The sequence below is a fragment of the Bison bison genome, unplaced genomic scaffold (genome assembly GCF_000754665.1).
Source record: "Bison bison bison isolate TAMUID 2011002044 unplaced genomic scaffold, Bison_UMD1.0 scf7180017864343, whole genome shotgun sequence".
NCBI lineage: Eukaryota > Metazoa > Chordata > Mammalia > Artiodactyla > Bovidae > Bison > Bison bison.
The window spans coordinates 406695-423454 of record NW_011494915.1 but is presented as its reverse complement, the minus strand read 5'-3'; the positions used below and the strand labels follow the sequence as shown (position 1 = coordinate 423454).

Below are 16760 nucleotides of genomic sequence, written 5' to 3'. Positions count from 1 at the left end.
AGAGAGTTCCAGAAAAACATCTATTTCTGCTTTATTGACTATGCCAAAGCCTTTGACTGTGTGGATCACAATAAACTGTGGAAAATTCTGAAAGAGATGGAAATACCAGAGCACCTGATCTGCCTCTTGAGAAATTTGTATGCAAGTCAGGAAGCAACAGTTGGAACTGGACATGGAACAACAGACTGGTTCCGGATAGAAAAAGGAGTTCGTCAAGGCTGTATATTGTCACCCTGTTTATTTAACTTCTATGCAGAGTACATCATGAGAAACGCTGGGCTGGAAGAAGCACAAGCTGGAATCAAGATTGCCAGGAGAAATATCAATCACCTCAGATATGCAGATGACACCACCCTTATGGCAGAAAGTGAAGAGGAACTCAAAAGCCTCATGATGAAAGTGGAAGTGGAGAGTGAAAAAGTTGGCTTAAACCTCAACATTCAGAAAACAAAGATCATGGCATCTGGTCCCATCACTTCATGGGAAATAGATGGGGAAACAGAGGAAACAGTGTCAGACTTTATTTTTTGGGCTCCAAAATCACTACAGATGGTGACAGCAGCCATGAAATTAAAAGATACTTACTCCTTGGAAGGAAAGTTAGGACCAACCTAGATAGCATATTCAAAAGCAGAGACATTACTTTGCCAACAAAGGTTCATCTAGTCAAGGCTATGATTTTTCCAGTGGTCATGTATGGATGTGAGAGTTGGACTGTGAAGAAGGCTGAGTGCCAAAGAATGGATGCTTTTGAACTGTGGTGTTGGAGAAGACTCTTGAGAGTCCCTTGGACTGCAAGGAGATCCAGCCAGTCCATTCTGAAGGAGATCAGCCCTGGGATTTCTTTGGAAGGAATGATGCTAAAGCTGAAAGTCCAGTACTTTGGCCACCTCATGCGAAGAATTGATTCATTGGAAAAGATCCTGATGCTGGGAGGGATTGGGGGCAGGAGGAGAAGGGGACGACAGAGGATGAGATGGCTGGATGGCATCACTGACTCGATGGACGTGAGTCTGAGTGAACTCCGGGAGTTGGTGATGGACAGGGAGGCCTGGCGTGTTGCAATTCATGGGGTTGCAAAGAGTTGGACGCGACTGAGCGACTGATCTGATCTGAAGATGAAGTAAGAGGGGGGTCTTTATAGAAATATACATAGATGCTCATAATTCACACATGATCTGTCACTGGCCCTATTTCCATTGAAAGGATAGCCCAATAGAATTAGGTTAATATCCCAGTTATTGGTGTTGAAACTTCGTGTCAAAAATCATATTTCTGCCTCGAGGCAAAAATAAGCCTTCTCTGTATATGAGGCCACTGGGCATAGACAAGAGTTGCTTTTTCAGTATAAAATATTCTAGACCAACAGATTCATGAATATATATATTTCAGCCCAAGTGTACTGGTAACTAAGAGAAACTCATTCAGGTCTATTTCTATGCATTAGTCAAGCCGCCACTTTATATACTAACCTGTCTGCTTTGCTGAATTGAATTCACATTCACTTCCGTGACTCTGATGTACTGCTGTCCTTCATTACAAACTCTCAACTCCATTGCCATCATCACATCTATAGCACTGACCCTGGGTGCAGAAGCCTGGGCTGGTCCCTGTACAGTTACCTGGACCTCTGTTCTCCAGGTGATTGTGATGCACATTCAGGTTGGAGGACCCCAGGGGTAGTGGACATGAGTTCAACTTTGGATTCAGTCCACTGGCTTTGGAATCCCAACCCTACATCTCTTTAGCTGTGTCAGCTTAGTGATTTCATTACATACTGCTGTCTCTTCGTTTATGATACAGGGCAGTAATAGTTCCTCCTTCATTAGATGCTTGTGACATTTAAATGAGATAATAAATGTAAAGCATTTAGGCTAGTATCTAGCACCTAATAAGCACTCAAAAAAAGCCTGTTGTCATGACTGTAAGTCTCATTTCATAGATGAGGAAATTGAAGATAAGAGAATGAGGGGGGTAAGAGGGTTTCATGGACTGACCTGACATTTAAATCAGGGCTCACAACCCCAAAGTCCTCACTGCATTCTGAAAAAAGATCAAACTGTATCAGGAAGGATTGAGATAGGGGCCATACCCCCAAATGGGATTGACCAAATTCAGTTTTCAAGTGTTCTCTAAGTGATTTCATTCAGTGAAAGCAATTCTTGGCTTCAGTACTAGTCAAAAGAAGAGTCTAGTGAAGCTCTGCTACTTATCTAGTTATTCTTGGTACCAGCCTGTGCTCAGTGAACCCTTTCCAAGAGCCCCACCTCATCTGGGAGGCTGAGAGCAATAAAGAGTCTGTGTTCAGCTCATGCAAGCAATAGAATTTTTAAAGTTTCCTCTATAACCTTTAAAAATCTGTAGAAAAACAGGTGAGGGGCCTGAAAGATAGGTAAATGTGGGAGTAATAAAATCCGTCTCATCGAGCTGTCTTGGGGCTTAATGGAGGTCATATATACAGAGGTTTCTAGGTACAGTGATTGGTAATTAGCAAATAGTTAAGAAGTGGCAGCTTTCCGTGAAGGAAAGCAGTCAAACCAGCCAGAATAAAATGTCTTTTGTCCAACACAGAAAAGGCATAGTTCATTCTACTTGGGCCAACAAAATTCCCTTAAAGGGCAAAATCAGCACCCAGTGCGTGACCCTTTAAGACTGAGGGCTGTCCCAGGTGCCAACCCCCACCTTTCTGCCAAGGTCAAACTGCCCTTAACTTGGGTGCTGACCATGGGGTAGCCAAACTGCTAAGCTACTCACCTTGCCAATTCCTTGGATTTTAGTGGATTTAATCAGCAGTTGTCTTTTTTTAGTAACTAAAATCTGCATTTGATGTGGCATCTTCTTTGCTGTTTCTGCCATCAACTCTGATGAGTTTTTCTTGAGAGCAGAGTGTCCGGTTTAATCAACAGGGTCGTTCAGACCAGCGTTGAGGTCATTTCTTCAACTTAACTAGCTTAACTCTTCAGCACGGTGCCTGACCTCCCCAACGCCTCGCCTTCTTGTCTGAAAAATAGAGATAATGATAACACTTACTTCAGGGTCATCAAGGTTAAAGAAATAATGAGTTGAGGAATGAGAGATCTGTCTCAGTGTGCAGCCCCTCATAAATCCTTGGTAAAAGGTGATCAGTGTTATTGTTTTAATTGGTATGTTATTTCTGCTACTGCTACTATATTTTAGATTTTCTTATAGATGAGGATCAGAGAAGGCAATGGCACTCCACTCCAGTACTCTTGCCTGGAAAATCCCATGGACGGAGGAGCCTGGAAGGCTGCAGTCCATGGAGTCACTATGAGTCGGACACGACTGAGCGACTTCACTTTCACTTTTCACTTTCATGCATTGGAGAAGGAAATGGCAACCCACTCCAGTGTTCTGGAGAATCCCAAGGACGGGGGAGTCTGATGGGCTGCCATCTATGGGGTCACACAGAGTCGGACACGACTGAAGCAACTTAGCAGCAGCAGCAGCATAAATGAGGATACTGGAGTGAAATAGAAATAATAAGAGAATTGACCATTTGGAGTTATTGGAAGGAACGGTATAGATGCACAGTCTGTTGAGCTTCCTAAATGAACATTGATTATAAGCAGTAGCTAATATGACCATCTTATTGCTATCACTTACTCTTTACACATCTGGCCTGTATTTAGGTTGAAATATAATGACTAATTGCAGAACTACTGCAGTCAGGGAACCATTAGTAGAAATGGCTGTTGGCTGACCCATAACATAAAGTTTTTCAGGGCATGAAGTTATGAGTTATGTTTGTCTTCCAGCCTACTTTGACAGATTGTTTTAAAGGGTCTCATATTGTCATACTGGAAAAAAAAATCATCAAAGTGTGCTAAGAAAAGGATATTTGGGGCAGGTTAGAACACTAAAAATGCCTCCCCCAAATAACCCCTCTTGTGCAGCTACTGCTTATCAGTCTTACCAGGAGCACCATAAATCACCTCTAAATTGACCATTATGTCATCCTTGGGCATCAGGAGTGACAAATAATCTGAGGCAACCTCCTAGATTCCAAGGAGATTGTTTTCTTGCTCACATCAACTCAAAAGGACTTAGAAGCAGTGCCGAACTTTTGCTTTACCTTTCTAATCTCACTTTCCCTTTTTTAATGCAATAAATAAGGAGTCAGGGGAGGTTAGTTCTTGCTTCCTGACGTGATGATGGTGAATGGAAATGTGGTTGATGCAGAGATGCTCTCCTTGTCTTCGACTCTGTTTGAAACTCCACACAGGTGATAAGAATCTGCCAAGAAAACATACTTCTACAGACATCTGAAGGGGACGGCCAATGAGCAGAGGGAATGAACAGATGAGTAGCTAGTGTCCCATCCTTGGCCATAATGTGTGATATTGACAGATTTCAGGAGTGATCTTCCTGTGACATTCAATCAGTCCATCAAATGCTTGAGAGGGAAGTGAAAAGTTATTCAGGGGTGGTGCTAGGGACCCTTTATGAATTATTCATCTTAAACAAACTTGCATGAACCAGAGCACTCAAGTGAAAGTCTGTTAGCCTGAAGGAGGCCACCAAAGAGCCCAGCTATGCATCTCAGCAGTGGTTTTTAAATGCTGTGTTTCATGACTCATGTCAGGCGGGAGACTGTGTGCTGGCTCTGACTCGTTTCTTAGTTGCAGTCTGCTCCCATTCTCACATGGATGGCCGTTTTACCACCTCCTTTATCGTGGAGCTTTCAAAAAGCTGCACTCCTTGAAATGGAAATTACTAGGGCCACTGGTCTCTTGTTTTAGGGGCTGTGAACAGGGCGGAGCAATGGACTGTGGATTTCTGGATGTCAGTGGTACCCTAAGTCATAGAATCCAAAGAAAAGGGAAGGAGAGAGTGTGGGAAGTTCCACATTATCTGAGAAGAGGTCAATGGTAGAGAGGAAGAAAAAAGGAAGAAGTGTATTATAAATGGCAATAGTAAATGGCACCCAGAGGCATTAACACCCATGAGGTGTTAATGTCATGGGCTGCTCACCTCAACTCAAGACTGGGTTTCAGTGGTGCATAAGTTAAGTGTAATTAATTTACACAGAACTGGAAATCACAATACTTGGACCTGGGATACTGTCCCCTGCCAGATGTCCAATAATCAGTAGCTGAAATCAATAGGGTTGGATGAAATTGAATTAAAACTATTTATTTGACACTACACTTACTATCAGATAATTGGGGAAAATACTACAAATATCTAACATTTATTAAGCAGTCAGTATTAGTAAGTGTTCTGGGTTTGTGCATGCACTGTCACATTTCATCCTCTTAACTATAAGAAGACTCAGGCTCAAAGAGCCTGAGCAACTTTTTTTTAGGATTATATAACCAAGAAGTAACACAACTGTGATTTGAGCTCAAACAAGTCTCTTGCTAGCCCTCTACCAAACTATGCCATATTTTCTAGCACTAGTTCTTGAATATATCAAAAGGTGACCACAATCCATGCCTTACCCAGTTCACAAGGTTATTGCTGATTTCCATGGGAAAAAGACAGGAACCCAAAGTGAGCAGGCAAGTGCCGCCAAAATGAAGCACATCATTACTATTTGCTAAGTCCAGTCTATGTTTTTGGTTAAGGAGGATAGGCTTTAGGGGCAGATATCTGGACATGGAGCCAAGCTTTGGTTTTACCACTTCCTAGCTGTGTGACCTTGGGCAAATTATTTAACTTCTCTGAGCTTCAGTTGCCCCATTTGTAAATGGGGATAATAATGGTCTTGACCTCATTGAAGTTTTAGGGAGCTTAAGTGAGATATCTTTAAGATGTTAAGCACAGTGCCTTAGACATGCTCAACATTCAGAAAAGCATAACTTCTGTTAGTATTACCTTTAAGTTAGTTCTCTCCAAACTCTGGCTGAGCTCTGGTTTAAAAGCCAGTAGGTGGAGCATCCCACACCTGTCCCTGAGCAGCCAATAACCCACAGTCACTCTAATTATACTCCTGCAGCACTGAACTAGCACTTGAGACCTCCTAGACTATCTTGATGGCTCGATTGCACGGGCAATGGTTTGTTCAGCTTCTGATCATGATGACGGCAAAACCTCGACTTCACTGAAACACCAAGGTGTAGGTTTGAATTTTTTTAAAAAAATGAAATTATTCTTCTCACACCATGCTGGCTGTGAGAATTATAGTTTCTTTAATGATTTTTCAGTCGAAATGCTCTGTAAACAAAATATTGGATTAATTACTGCTTTTTAAAGCACTTGTTCTGTATTATCTTTTTTCAGTATAGATTATCTAAATCTTGGACTTTTGGTTTCAAATTCTCATTTCACTGACATCCAGTGTACATATCTTTAACTCATTTTTTTTAAATTTTAAAATCATGAATGCTACTAGCATTTATTAAGTGCAAAAACCAACCTAAATCACTGTTAGCCAGGGTTCTCCAGAGAAACAAAACCAATAAGGTATATAAAGATGTATATAAATGTTGGTCACTCAGTTGTATCTGACTCTTTGCAACCCCATGGACTGTAGCCCCGCAGGTTCCTCTGTCCATGGGATTCTCTAGGCAAGAATGCTGGAGTGAGTTGGAATTCCTTTCTCTGGGATATCTTCCAGACCCAGGGATTGAACTCGCATCTCCTGCATTGCAGGCATATTCTTTACCATCTGATTCACCAGGGAAGCCACAAAAAGATGTATAAAAGAGGTTTATCATAAACATTGGTTCACGCAGTTATAAAGGCCAAGTAATCCCACAGCATGCCACATGCAACCTGGAGAACTTGGAAAGTTATTGGGCAATTCAGTCCAAGTTCATAGGCCTGAGAACTATGCAAGTCAGTGACAGTGATATAATTCCCAATCCTAGGTCAAAGGCCTGAGAACTGCTGGTGTAAGTCCCAGAATCCGAATGCCTAAGAACAAGGAGCTCTGATATCTGTGAGCAGGGGAAGATTCATGCCCAGCTGAAGAAGACAGGAAAAGAATGTGTCCTTTCTTTGCCTTTCTGTTCTGTTCAGGCACTCAACAGTTTGGATGATGGCTGCCTACACTGGGGAGGGCACCGCTCTTTACTCAGTGTACTGAATCAAATGTTAATCTCTTCCAGAAATATCCTCACAGACACTCCTCAAAATAATGTTTCACCAGCATCCCTTTACCCAGTCAAGTTCATATAAAATTAACCATCACAATCACTATGTATTTATTATCACTTTTGCAGCCTTGTTGGGTTAGATGACCTGTTCATTCACCTGACTGTCTTGACAACAAATAATTATTGAGAAAATGATTGTAAGATACAAGTATTATGCTAGATCCTGAGGATACAACTTTAAAAGTGATTTCCCTTGCCTCTGGGAGCTTAGACATGAAACAATGTCTTTAAAAGCCAAAAGTCACTCCCTGGTTCACTGCAGTATTATTCATAATAGCTAAGATATGGAAACAATCCAAATGCCCATCAACAGAAGAACAGATTATGAAAATGTGGTATATACATACAATGGAGGGCTTCACCAGTGGCTCAGTGGTAAAGGATCCACCTGCAATGAAGGAGACTCAGGAAATTTAGATTCAATCCCTGGGTAGGAAAGATCCCCTGGAGGAGGAAATGGCAACCCACCCCAATATTCTTGTTGGGAAGATTCCATGGACAGAGCCTGGCGGGCTATAGTAAACAGGGTTGCAAAGAGTCAGACGTGACTGTGCATGCACATACAATGGAACATCATTCAGCCTTAGAAAGAAGGAAATACTACTCTTTGCAACAACATGGATGGACCTGGAGAGTATTATGCGAAAGAGAAATAAACCAGTCTCAGAAGAGTTTGGGGTCGCAAAGAGTCGGGAGACAACTGAGCTACTAAGCATGCATGTTTGACATTGTGCCTACAGTTAACAACACAGTATTGTGAACTTGACAATTTAAGAGAGTAAACCTCCTGTTAAGTGTTCTTACACACATGTGTACACATGTATAACCACACACACATGCACACACCCACACAAAGACACAGGGAAATTTTAGAGGTGATGGGTACAAACGTTATCTTGACTGTAGTGATAGTATCACCACATGGATACTATCATTGCCTAATCCCCAAATACTGTGCATATGTACAAACTCACCAAATTGTATGCATTATTAAACACACACAGTTTTTAGTGAAAACAAAATAAAACTTTAAAGGTGATATCCATTAGATGACAAATGACCCATGGCAAGAGTGCATGCTTTAGGAATTCTTATGAGGAAACACTCATTTTGGGCTTGGGTCATCCATGAAGATTTCTAGGGGAAGAATTTGAGTTGGAATTGAAGGATGCTTTGAGTATGACAAATAGAGGAGAGGAAGAAGGGCAAAGAGTTCAGCCAGCACGGCATGTGTGGAGACAGTGATGGGCTGCCTCATAGGCTTTGCCTTGGGAAGGTGGATAAAAGTATTGAAAAGCCATAATCTGTTTGTGGAAGGCCCTGAACAATAGAACAGGTAGTCAAGCTTTTCACTATAGCCAAATGAATTCTGAACTCCTTAAAATCAAATTATATGAGTGATTTTATTCATAGTGAAATAGCTCAACTTTTCCTGTAAGGTATGTTTAAACTGTATACATTGGTGCCATGAAATGGTAGTTTCATTTGTCTCAACAAAAATCTGGAATTTCCACCAAGCACATCAACTGGCTTTATCACAGAAACACTTAAATTAAGTATTATCTAAGCAAGAGCTAGGGTAGTGACCAAGGGAATTTCAACTTGAAGATGAAGTGTTTACAAACTGTGAGATTACACTAAAGGTTTTATAAAGTTAAAATCTTAAACATGTTGAGACTAAAAAAGTGATTCAGAAATTTTGACTAATTTGGCTAAATAGCTCATATTTAATGTAACACTTAAAATAGTGATATATGTCAACACAGACTAAAGCTCTTCTCCAAAATTCTGTAATTTTTTTTCCCTCTGGTAGCTTATTTCATTTAATTAATTGACAACAATTTTTGTGTATCTTTCCCTTCACAAATGGTAAGTAATGATGTTAAAAATAAACATACTTAGAGCTGTCTTCCACCAAATTACCAGCATGATTTATAAAACATTCCTAATTTTAATCAGAAAAACAGTCTTAATTTGGTTTTATTAGGTCTAAATTAGTGGATGCCCTCCAATGTCCCCATCACTATTTGGGGTCCCCCCATTTTCATCTCTTGAAGGGGATAGCAGAACAGATGTGCATTTATTGCACAGTAAACAAAATTGACTTGATAAAGGGATCTTTACCTCTCTCTGGAAACATAGACAGTACTCGGATCCCTTGAGTATCATGACAAAAACAAATTCTTGGTGTCTTCCCTAAGTGGCAAGCTCCATCCCACTCACTATTTTTGTAAACAAGGCACAGATTCTGTAAAACATAACCACACTGACTACCCTGTACATCACATACAACTATGAACAAGTGCCTTGAGCCCGCCCTGTATGCCTGTTTCTTTCCGGGTCTCAGTCCACCTTCCCTTCACAGTTTCTGCAACCTGACCCTTAGTAGTAGTCTTATCTACTACCTTTAGTGATAGTCACCTAGTAGTCTTATCTACTACCTTTCAACTAGTAGTTTTGTTCAAGGATGATTGTTATCCAAATGAGTTATTTCACTTGCAGGTTTAAAATTGGTATTTTTCCAGTTCAACTCTTTGGTCTTTAACTGATTTTTTAAAAATACAGAAATATGTGAGGGGCACACCTTTTCTAGAATCAACAGTTCAATAAAGAAAACATCTCCAGCCTGGCCTCTTGGTGGCCAAGTTTGCTTTCATGAAATGTGTGTGCGTAATTGGTTGCTCAGAGTCCTGGTCATGTCTGATTATTTTTTGTGACCTCATGTATGGTAGCCCACCAGGCTCCTCTGCCCATGGGATTTTCCAGGCAAGAATACTGGAGTGGGTTTCCATTTCCTCTTCAAGGGAATCTTCCTGACCGAGGGATCGAACCTGCATTTCCTGCATCTCTTATGTTGGCAAGCCCACACAAGTCAATCTTTCCAGGAAAGAGAGGCAGTGCTTTCGAAGCTTCCAGTCTAGCCAGGGCACTGGGGTTGGTTTCAAAACATGGGTCTTTTTGAAGACCACATAACTTCAAATTTTAATAGGAAAGGAGATCCTAGATTTGGGGAACCTAGAATTATTCAGATTATACTCCACCCAAAGATATCTTCTCTATTAGCCTGTCAAAGTACCTAGGATTCAAACATTAGGAGCATTTGGCCTAGTCAACATTGAATTTTTTTCACTTGTTTAAGAAATACTGTTTGTTTTGTTTTAGTCGCTAAGTTGTGTCTTTTTGTGACCCCGTGTTCTGAAGCCTGTCAGGCTCCTCCATCTGTGGAATTTCCCGGGCAACAATACTGAAATGTGTTGCCATTTCCTCTTCCAGGGGATCTTCCCAACCCAGCAATTGAACCTGCATCTCCTGCACTGGCAGGTGGATTCTTTATCACTGAGCCACCTGGGAAATATTAACTGCTGTCTTATTTGAATCAAGAGTCAAGGTCAGCAGATTTCCTTGTGTTGTTACATTTCTTATTCTCTAGCTGTTGAGCACTCTCTCTTTTAAAGTTATTTTTCCATTTTAGTGACTTTTTGAAGAAACTGGATCAGAGAGAGAAATCTATAAGGAGAAAATCTAGCCTGCTAGTGCTATTCCGTGTAGAGACAGCTATGTGAGGAGAAGGGCAATCCTTCACTTTTAAAGAGAGAAGCACTCTGTGAGGACAAGGGCTAGGCAGCATGCAGCCTTCCTCCCCAGAGAGAAGAGAAAGCTGATCTGATTCAGCCTCTCCATCAGCCTTATTTTCCTCGAATGGCTCTCACACAACCTTTCACCCCTTTCTTTACATTCTTGCCAACGCCTGTTGCTTTCAGTTTGCTTGTTTTTTTAATAATAGCCATCCTATTGGGTATGTGACAGTATCTCACTGTGGTGACACCTTAGTCTTATTATCTTACTTGGAATATCTTTTATTGAAACAGGAATACTACAGTAACAGAAATTGTAGACAAAGTATTAGATCACTCAGATGGAGGACCACTGACCCTATGATTTCACAACAAATCATATTTACTGAAAATAGTACCATAGGAAGGTTATCTTTGGGAACAGCCTCATGACTATGGAGTAGTCTTCCTTATACATAAATTGTCAGTTATAATACCTTCTCGTGAATTTCAAAAGATTAAATATGATGTTTATAAAGTGCTTCCCACAGTTTGTGGCACATGGGATGTGCTCAGTGAAGAAAAGATATTATTAGTTGAATTTTATGGTATCTGTGCACTTAAAAGGGAGAAGGCAATGGCACCCCACTCCAGTACTCTTGCCTGGAAAATCCCATGGATGGAGGAGCCTAGTGGGCTGCAGTCCATGGGGTCGATGGGAGTCGGACATGACTGAGCGACTTCACTTTCACTTTTCACCTTCATGCATTGGAGAAGGAAATGGCAACCCACTCCAGTGTTCTTGCCTGGAGAATCCCAGGGACGGTGGGGCCTGGTGGGCTGCCGTCTATGGGGTCACACAGAGTCGGACACGACTGAAGCGACTTAGCAGCAGCAGCAGCAACACGCACTTTAAAAAAAAAAAAAAAACCTGGTAATTCTGTCAAAATCAGGGTTATGGGTGGTTTGGAATGACCTTGTGCTTAGCAAATCCCTACTGACCTCTAGTGATCACTGAATTATTTTATGAGACAGCTTATTTAATAATGCATACTAGCATTTTGTTTTTCCTTTCCAAAATAAGACATTTGCATATGTCTAATCTTCAGACCTATTTTTCCTGGTTGACACAGCCAAGGTACCTTAGTCAAATATTTACGTTCCTGATACAGTCTTCCCAAGACATTCTCAGAACTTTTGGCTAGTTCATACATAAATAAATAAATGATAGTGTTAGGTCACTTTTTTTTAAAGCCACTCCAATAACTCCTTGTCAGTTGAGATGTAACATCGCAGTTACAAAAATGCTTAAGCTCTCAGTTTCTAACTGAAGTGAACTCTTTCTTTCATATGCAAACAATAGTGAACTTGCTGGTTCAAAAAATATAAAAATCAATGAGAAAGATTTAACAGAGCAATTAATGAGATAATGTCTAGAATACAGTTTGAACCCCTGGGAAAAATGTATTTATACCCATAAAACATTTTTACCATTATGTTTGTTCAAGAGCCATAAATACAGTTGAATTCTTCTGTGAAATCAAGGCCTGGAGGTGGGTAAAAAGGAGGAATCAATATTCTGTGTCTCTGTATCATAGTGATGTTTGTTCATAGCCATTTGAACATTTATTTACAATTACTATTCGAGCACAACAGTCTCTTTAATATGCATTTTATTAATCTCAGATTCAAGAAAAGTGACTTCTGGCAGTCACCTTCACTGTTACCCTTGAATCTGAGGACTTCCCTGTTGTTTTTAAATTGGACTGTCTTATTTACGTTGGCTCTTAGTCTTTCCAGGAAGATTCTGAAGAGTTTTTTATTTGCACCTTCACCTATTTCTTTATTGACTTTGTGACTTATTTAAAGGACATTGGATTTCTTTATACCATCCATTCACTTATCTAGGACACTGTCTCCAAGTTACAGATAAATCTGGAAAGAGTAAGCTAGATACACTTCCTAAATTTAAAATGACTCTGATTGTCCTTGAAAACTGAAAGTGAAAGTAAAGTCACTCAGTCGTGTCCGAGTCTTTGCGACCCCGTGGACTGTAGCCCACCAGGCTCATCCGTCCATGGGATTCTCCAGGCGAGAATACTGGAGTGGGTTGCCATTTCCTTCTCCAGGGAATCTTCCCAACCAGGGATCGAACCCACGTCTCCTGCAATGCAGGCAGATGCTTTAACCTCTGAGCCACCAGGGATGTCCTTACCTTTGCCTAAATATGAAATAAAGAGTATAAAGAATTTTACAATAGCTTTGGTTGTGACTATGGAAAATACTACTTCTTTAATCTATCAGGTAAATAGAAAAGATAGGTTGAACATGTCATTTAATCTTGAGAGCCCATATTCTAGAGCAATGCCTCTCAAAATTTAATGAGTATACTAGTCATCTGGAAAACTCCTTTAAAACAGCTGTGATTCAGTAGGTCAGGGTGGAGTCTGAAATTCAGCATCTCTAACAAAGGCTTTTGGTTCATAGACCTTGCATTTGAAATGCAAGGATCTAAAATATTTTAGAATACTGAGATGAAAGACGATTATTTGAATTCAGCTTCATGCTTGAAAAATATAAAGGAACAGCTTTATATGTGTATCATGTACACATAATATTCAAAAGTTTATGACAAAATTTAGAACATACTCAAAAGTGAGATTTCGGTGTATTAAAGAGTAGATTATTTGCCAAATTATCCCTTTAGCATCTGTGGTGCTAATATAGACATTAGAAAGAAAATTTGATGTTCCTGAAACTCACTACAAAATTTTTAATGACCTCACAGCTGCTTAGTTTTTGAAGCATAACAGGTGCTTATTTTGGAGTAGAAATAATTCCTGATCATGAACATATTTTATAGAGAATGCCTACCAATGGGTTATTTGTTATTGTTATTACAAATATCAATTTTTCTTTTGAGCTCATTCTTAGTGTTTTTTTTTTTTTTTTGCTTATTTAAATTGCTTCCCCCCAGCTTTATTGAAGTACAGGTGACATGTAACATTGTGTTAGTTTAAGGTATGCAGCATGTTTATTTGATATACTTCTGTATTATAGAATGATCACTGCTGTAATGTGAGCCAACACCTCCATTACATAATTCACATAATTGCTGTTTTGGTTTTTTGTGGTGAAAACATTTAAGATCTACCCCCTTAGACACTTTGAAGTTTATGATACAGTATTATTAACAATAATCAACATGTTGTATATTAGATCCCCAGAACTTAATCGCCTTATAACTGAAAGTTCAGGTTCTTTGACACTGCTTATTAAAATTCTGTAGACATTATGTCCCCAAATTAGTTGAGGGAAAAAAGTTCAGATAATTCATTTTGGCCAACATTTATTAAATGACTGCCTTGGATGGGCCAGGAACTGTAAAAGACACTAAAGTTACCTAGAAAGGAGTCCAATGCTCAATCAGCAAATTAGCAAGTGGAAGAGAAAGATAAGCACACAGCCACTGATAATTCTGTTAGAACTACACTAAAACAGTAGTAGTCAGCTAGAGCTGCCGTGACAAAATTTCACAGACTGGATGTTTAAAACCAACAGAAAGTTATTTTATTACAACTCTGGGGGCTGAAGTCCAAGATTAAGGTGTCGGCAGGTTTGGTTTTCTCTGGGGCCTCTTTCTTGGGCTTACAGAGGGCCACCTTCTCCGTGTCCTTGTGTGGTCTTTCCTCTGTGCTCACATCCCTGGTGTCTCTTTGTGTGTCCAAATTTCCTCCTCTTAACTCGGACATCAGTCAGACGGGATTTGGGCTGGCCCTCGCAACCTTGTTTTAACTTAATCCCCTCTTCAAAGGCTGTGTTTCCAAATACTGTCACACTCTGGTACCGGGGGCTAGGGGCTTCAACATAGGAATTTGGAGGGAACAAAATTTAACCCACAACAGGAAGGCAAAATGTTTTTTGGAGCAGTGGACAGAAAACAGTGTATTATTTCTAGGGTCAAGGTAGTCACATAAGGCTACTTGTATGTAGCATTTGAGGTGACCCTCAAAAGAGAAATCAGACTTGGGTCATATAGGTTAAAAATTGAAGGAAAAGTCAGGATCAAAAGTTGGAAGCAGTATTTTAGAAATTTGTTTGAAAAATGTATCAAAAAACTTGGGAAAGCAGGAAAAACGTCCTTAACAAATGCCACCTCCTACACAATCATTGTTATTATTTTGTTGAATTTTCTTTCCATCTTTCTTACCTAAGTTTTATATACAATTAATGTGTATAGACACATTTAACTTTGCTTTATTTTGTTAAACCATTAACAAAATAACTATTGTTATTTTAATGTTATTCTACATATTATATAACTTTTAAAAATTATGTCATAAGCATTCTCCATGTTTTAGTAAACCTATCAGAATTCATCCTACCGTCCCCTTTAGTTGACAAATAAGTAGCTTCTAGTTTTATAAAATATCATAAAATTTTTGAATTATTGGGTTATTTTCTGTGTTTTGAAGATTTCCTTGGCATACTGTCCCCATGGTGGTATTGACAGAGCATATCTTCAGAGATGTCATATTTGTTAAATGATTGGATGAAATCAACAGTATTATGACCCCTGACATATATTGACAAATTACCTTCCTATAAGACTACACCAATTTTCATGTCACCAGCAGAGTCTGACAGCACCAGTGTTACGCTCAAATGTCACGGCCACTGTGTCCTTCTCTGATATCCTACAGTAGCCTCCTGCTGTTCAAGATTCTCTGCCCATGTCACCCGCTTTTGTTTCCTTCACGGCACTCAAGGCTGTGTGAAATCATCTCACTTGGTGTGTAATTCTGAACCTTGCTTGTCTCTCCCTTTCCAGAGGATAAACTGCATCATGGTATCCATCTTTGTGTCCCTCCCTCCCTGGCACATTATAGACACTCATAGATACTAAATGAGTGAGTTCATTTTACCACATTTGGTCCTTTTAATTTGACTTTTTTTCAAAATATATCACCTCATTTGTAATGTATTATCAGTTGTCCATTCCTTTTTGTGAAGTGTTCTTTTAAGTCAATGCAAATGCAAGTCTTGCCATGAACATGTAGCATAAGATATTCAGGCCAGCTGGCCTAGAGCTCAGGGTATGGACTCAGTATTCCCCTAAAACACATGTGCCGTGTATATTGAAGATACACATATCAACCAGAGTGACAAGGGAGTAAAAGGGCATGGATGGATGTAAGGAAAATGAAGTCACAAAATACTCCACAAGAAAATGAGCTGGGAAACAGAAGATGATTCGTCACTGCCACTAGGGGAGGGAAGGCATGTGTTTTGTCTCTCAGAGGACACTTGGCAATGTCTGGAGACATTTGTCCTTGAGAGGGGAAAATGCTTGGATATCACTGGTGGGAGTCCAAGGTGGCCCCCACATACAGAAACCATAATCTAGAGCAAGAGACAGGCATCAACCATTTAAAAACTTCTCGGATAACTCAGATAATGGGCAGCCATGTTTGGGAACCATTCGAATTTTGAAACAATTGATTATCAGATATGCAGTAGCTGAGCGGCCTTTTAAAATCCATTGAGAGCATATAAAGGTATGGATTCTCCTACCCTAACTAATGCTCTCCCTGGCCTCATTTCTTCACCAGTAGGTATGAAGGGAAACAGGGCAGTCTCGTTTCCAAGAGCTCCCTGGCCATCTACTCACCGTCTAGAGCTGGGACCTCAGGTGAGTGGAGAGATTAGGAGCTCAGGTGGGCAGTGCTACCCATTGCTTCCAGGTGTGTGTTTTTAGGAGAGTCCTGCTTGATTTTTCCAGAGTCAGACTGAGCACTTTATATTGCAGTAACCTAGTACACATGCCGTAGCTGTTTGAAGTGAGAGGAACCGTGTGGCCTGTGTGTTTGCAGGATGGAAGTTTGCTCGCCTGGGTGGCACTGGAGTCTGGAGACAGCAGGAAATGAGACCACATTCCTGTTGTTCAAATAACCTGTCTTGAGGAGCTCTGCCATTCCGCAGTGAGCTGCCTGGCTCCCTTTTGCTGCATGCGTTGGACACAATAGAACTAGAAGCTTCTGAAAGCAGGTGAAAGGTAAGACCCACCTGGGAAATGGCTTATTCC

At 40.3% G+C, this 16760-nt stretch overlaps 1 long non-coding RNA gene across 3 annotated transcripts in view; it reads left to right on the top strand.

Annotated features, from left to right (window-relative positions):
• Positions 1 to 16760, top strand: part of LOC104999087 — a 283904-nt gene that overhangs the window by 44892 nt on the left and 222252 nt on the right. For all 3 annotated transcript variants that reach the window (XR_826542.1, XR_826543.1, XR_826544.1), the window contains one exon: positions 16549 to 16730. This is a non-coding gene — a long non-coding RNA (uncharacterized LOC104999087). The remainder of the gene's footprint in view (positions 1 to 16548; positions 16731 to 16760) is intronic.